A 5,680-nucleotide genomic window follows, 5' to 3' on the forward strand; every position below is an offset into this window, starting at 1 on the left:
TGTTAATTTTATTGGTCAAGTTGTTACGATCGTGGGGATACCATATATGTGTATGTGTGATTTGTTTTGACAGTTTTACTAAATAAAACCACTTTTTGGGCCAAAAAAGTAGTTTTATTTGACTTTGACTGTAATTTATTTTTATTTTTTTTCACAAACTTTATTTAACTGATTGTCATTTTTTTTTTTAGTCCCATCAGGACACTTCACTATGCGATCTGCTGATCGCATATATAATGCTTTGGTATACTTAGTATACCGAAGCATTATTGCCTGTCAGTGTAAAACTGACAGGCAACCTATTAGGTCATGCCTCTGGCATCACCTAACAGGCAGATGCTGAAGACAGACCTGGGGGTCTTTGTTAGACCCCCGGCTGTCATGGAAACCCGACGGCGACCCGCGATTTGTTTGCGGGGACGCCGATCGGGTGACAGAGGGAGCTCCCTCCCTCTGTCAAACACATTAAATGCCGCTATCACTATTGACAGCGGCATTTAATGGGTTAAACTGCCGGAATCGGAGCGCGCTTCGATTCCGGCAGTTGCAGCAGGAGCCAGGCTGTGTATAACAGCCGTGCTCCTGCCGCTGATCGCGTGGGTACAGTGACAGTACCCGCGCCATCACAGGACGGATATATCCGTCCTCCTGCGCGAACTAGCAGCTGCTGAGGACGGATATATCCGTCCTTCGGCGTTAAGGAGTTAAAGTGTAGCTAAACGTTTGACAAACTTCTGACATGTCATAGTGACATGTCAGAAGTTTGGATTGGTGGGGGTCCGAGCACTGAGACCCCCACCAATCACTAGAACGAAGCAGCTGAAGCGTTCGTGTGAGCGCTCAGCTGCTTTGTGTCTGTTCGGCTTTTTCCGGAAATAAATGTATCGGTGTACGGACTCAATAGAAAGTCTATGAGCCTGTACTCCGATACATCGGCTTTCTGGAAAAAAGCCGAACAGACACGAATTGATTGAGCGCTCACACGAACACTTCAGCTGCTTTGTTTAAGCGATTGGGGGGGGGTCTCAGTGCTCGGACCCCCACCAATCCAAACTTCTGACATGTCACTATAACGTGTCAGAAGTTTGTCAAACGTTTAGCTACACTTTAAGTCTATGGTGGTAATTTGGAGCAGCAATTGTAATTTCCTTGTAATGGCAAGCGCTGGCCCCAGCCTCCTCCTCAGGAGACGCCTGCGCTCACGTCCACTCACCTCTGCCGGATCCCGTAGGGTGCGCACGCACGCTCATGCCTGCTCTTAAAGGGGCAGTGCGCGCACCGGACCTCATGGACGAACCTTGACCCGTGAGTACCCTAGTGTTTCCTGCTCCCAGTGTTTCCTGTTCCTGTACCTGTATCCCGATCTAGTGCCGGGCTTGCTATAGTCGTGCTGTGCTGGATACCACGCTTGTCTGCATCTCCACGCCTGACGTCCACCTGCTGCCTAGTTCCTGCCAAGCTACTGTCCGTGCTGCCACAGGTACCCTATATATCCTATAGACTCAGACCTGCGCCCTGTTGGCCAGCTGTCTTACCGCCAAGGCGGTACGGCCTAGTGGGTCCACAGACCCTTCGTGACAGTCCTGATTGTGAAAGGTTCAGGATATAGGTCAGGACTTTTCTCTTCTTATGTCGCAAGATGTTCCCAAACAGGGCTCCCTGCAGAACATGTCAAAGTGGAGTCACTGACGTACCACGGAATCTTTTACACAGGCAGATAAAGATAAATTGCCCGTAACCAAGTCTATCTGCTCTAGTTCATTTGCATTCATATGGCAAATTTATTGTGAGTTTTTTCCGTAAACACATTCGTTCATGCACTTGTTCGTTTCCACCCTCTTATACAGAGTCCGTTACAAGCGACCGGCAGATACCTGTTCACACATAGGAATGTGCTGATGACAAATGATGATTTTTATGTCACCATGAAAGATGCGATCAAGGTGTTTTGCCAACTACTACAGAAGTTGGGTTTGTATACCCTTTAAAAAGAGAAACTCACACTTATAGTAAATTAGTTATAGTTTATTACATTTAAATTAAGCAATAATATTCTTTGGTGAAATAATGCCTTACTTTTGTAAAGACATGCGAAGGATAAAGGTTACATCACCACTGAGTGAAGCTTCATCTAACAGGTCATCAACCGGGAAGCCGGTGCTGATCGGAGAACTCAAGTGGGAAACTCCACACTGCATAGAGGCGTCCCTCCGAGTTGCAGGTACAAGAGCTTCTAATCAGCATTGAGAAAGTCCCCAATTTATACCTTTGGCACATTATGCAACATGGCAAGAGCCAGTGCATGCGCACTTTAAATCAGAGTACGTATTGTTTATTTGATTCCCCCTCATAACCTGGAGTGGCCATCCCCAGACATTGGCAGAATCAAAATCACAAGACTTAGTCCAGAACAATGCTGGCTCTACGCCCAGGCAACACTCAACATGTTCAAACAAATTATATAGCAACATTATATAGAAGAGTAACATTGAACATTTATGGAAATTAATTCAGTCACAGCAGCGTTATATAACAGACCACGAGTCTAAGTAATCAAATAATTTAGTCACATTTCTAATATACAAGGACGAGCAAGCAAATTATCATTCGTCATTCGATCGCTGGGCAATGGATCGTTTACACTGGGCAATAATTGTGGATGATGTTTTGAGTGATTATTGCCCTGTGTTAGCCTGTAATATACCATATAGTTTATACCGATTGTGGGAGACAACGCCGTTGCAGAAAGAAGCCGGTGAGGAGATAAGGTTTTCTAACCCCCTGGCGATCAGCTGTTATTTCTGGGGAACCGCATCTACACATACATTTCCTCTGCAGCTATGATGTAGCATTACATGGCGGGCATTAAAATAAATGGACGTGCCAGGTACAACAGAGCAGGAGATGCTCTTACAGAGCAGCTCTCCATTCTGGCACATAGGGGGTAGACCGGAGCCAGGGGTCCCCCTCTTGTACAACCATATGAGCTAATTGGGCATATGGTCAGGGGTTGTTGTCATGGGGCACCCCCTAAAGTTTGAACACAGTATTAATTGATGTGGTGAGTTTATGTTTATTATTATTACAATACTCTGGTGAATTTGGGTATATGTTGAACATATGAAACTATTTTAATTGTGATTAAAGTTGAGTTCAAGTAGCATTTCCCACAATGGAGTACTTGGCATGTCTATGCATTTCAATAGGCACGGTGTAATTCTTAATTTCACCTGTAGGGGCAGTGAAGAGGACTTACAGACGCTGCCTGGATTCCCCGCAGATTTCAGCTGGTCCCTGAGGAATTTCATCAGCGCATCAACCTGTGAACAGCTTATATTTAAATGGCCCGACTTAAAATAACGGTTTATTAAAAGTGGACAACCCCTTTAACAACTCTAGAAAAATAGTAGAATCTTCAAGGATTTTATGTGTGACCTCACTATGTGAGCATGATACTGTGTGGGCTGAACTGAGTGTGTATGGGCGGGGTTGAGTGGGGTTAGAGGCGTGGTTTAACAAGGAATACATTTGCACAGCGTGAAGTGCACCACATCTGTTGGCCCTCTTTGCAGCACCTGAAAGTTGAGAGGTAAACTTTAGGTAGATGCATTTCCTTGACTACATTTTCTTTGCTTTTCATATGAACTAAGGCTCAGACTGTCAGGGTCGCTAGGATTGTGCCTATAGGCAGCTCTGGGGGGAAAAGGTCACCTGCTAAAGTAGATATGTACATACAGTATGAAAACAATGAAATGTGGGCAATCATGTACATTATGTGTATTTATATGTTTTATCTCTATCGATTTCACTCTATCTATCTATCTATCTATCTATCTATCTCATATCTATCTATCTATCTATCTATCTATCTATCTATCTATCTATCTATCTATCTATCTATCTATCTATCTATCTGTGTGTGTATCTATCTATCTATCTATCTATCTATCTATCTATCTATCTATCTATCTATCTGTGTGTGTATCTATCTATCTATCTATCTATCTATCTATCTATCTATCTATCTATCTATCTATCTATCTATCTATCTATCTGATCTCTCTCTCTCTCTCTCTCTCTCTCCTTTCTGTCTTTCTATTGGGGTTTCTGTCCTCAGATCTTAGTTAATAGGGTGACATTTCTGTTCACTGACTATTATGATACTAAAATCTCCCACTTTAAATTCACATCTGTTTTAGGTCATTATGATGAATGTTTACAACTACATTGAGAACTGTCAATTGTAAGACATCACACAGTTGCCAACCACAGACATTAACTAGACCGCCACAACTCTCCACAATGTATTACTGTAATCTAATGTCATTCGGTTGATTGCTTATTTTGCCGGTCGGTCATGACTTCCAGCTTCATCCCTAATGAGTCATGAAAGTCGGATAAAGAATAAAATGAGATTAGGTCATCATCAAAGGTAGTCATGGTATTTAATCCATAATTACTACCTCCAGCTTTTGTTTTTTTCATGGTTATAAGAACAGAACAGAAGGAGGTTTTTAAGGTAGCCAAAAGCTTAAACAAAATAATTGTACTCGTACTCCAGTGTTTTCCCTGGGATAAGTTACTAGATGGCCTTGTTCACACAGTGCAGTTTTTGCTTTATTTTTTTTCAGCCAAAACCAGGGGTGGATCCTAAAGGGAGAAGATGAAAGTTTTATTTTTGGATACAATCCTAGTTTTGGCTTGAAGGACCTTAGGGTATAGGAAATTAATCAACATGTGTAATTGCATCTAATGAATGGTTCCTCGAATCCTAGTCGGGGATGCCAATTTAAAGCTGCTGCTATATGTAAATTAATTTGCCTGTTGGTCTAATTGGTGAGAAAATCAAACACAAAATATGCACACTGCTGGCGCTAATATATAAACATATATATATGTATTTTTTTATTTTAACAATGTCCCGCCCTATGACGTACTGTTTTCCATAGGAACTAAGAAGTTCCCATGGATTAATGTAATAGTATTTCATGGTGATGGCGTGGGAACAGGAGCTGTGCCCGCACCATCACTTGCAGGGACTGGCTGTAGTACACAGCCGACACTTCGCTCTAACCCCGATCCCGGCTGTTTATCACTATAGATGTTGCCTAAGCCCTCCCCACAGTGCAATGGCAGGGCCTAACAATGGCCCCAAGGTCTGCCATCATTGCACATCTATTAGGCCTAATAGGATGCCAGTCAGTGTTATAATGACAGGCGTATAATACACTTAAATAATTGGTATTGCCACGTACGTAACGACCCGTACTATAATAATATTATATTATTTAACCCGCACAGTGAACACTGTAAAAAAAAAACACAGAAGAAACAATGCCAAAATTGCTGTTTTTTTGCTTTTACCACCTCACAAATAAATTGTTCAAAAATTCCCCAAAATGGTACCAATAAAAACATAAAGTTATCCTTCAAAAAACAAGCCCTAGCACAGCTATGTCGGCAAAAAAATTCCAAAAAGTTACGGCTCTCAGAGTATGGTGACACAAAAACAAATAATTTTTTCTTTACGTCTTTTTATTGTGCAAAAGTAATAAAACATAAAAACAACTATATAAATTTTGTATCGCCGCAAAATAATGTTAACATGTCATTTATACTACACGATGAACAACATAAAAAAAACAAAAAACGGCGGAATTGCTGGTTTTTTCTATCTCCT

General features: G+C 41.9%; 1 long non-coding RNA gene across 1 annotated transcript; it reads left to right on the forward strand.

Annotated features, from left to right (window-relative positions):
- The first annotated feature begins 3,487 nt into the window (after window positions 1–3,487).
- On the forward strand, window positions 3,488–4,431 carry LOC142726411 (uncharacterized). Its single transcript, XR_012876900.1, has 2 exons — window positions 3,488–3,589; window positions 4,200–4,431. It is a non-coding gene; the product is annotated as an uncharacterized LOC142726411 (long non-coding RNA).
- Window positions 4,432–5,680: the final 1,249 nt, after the last annotated feature.

Source organism: Rhinoderma darwinii, chromosome 1 (assembly GCF_050947455.1).
Source record: "Rhinoderma darwinii isolate aRhiDar2 chromosome 1, aRhiDar2.hap1, whole genome shotgun sequence".
NCBI classification, from domain to species: Eukaryota; Metazoa; Chordata; class Amphibia; order Anura; family Rhinodermatidae; genus Rhinoderma; species Rhinoderma darwinii.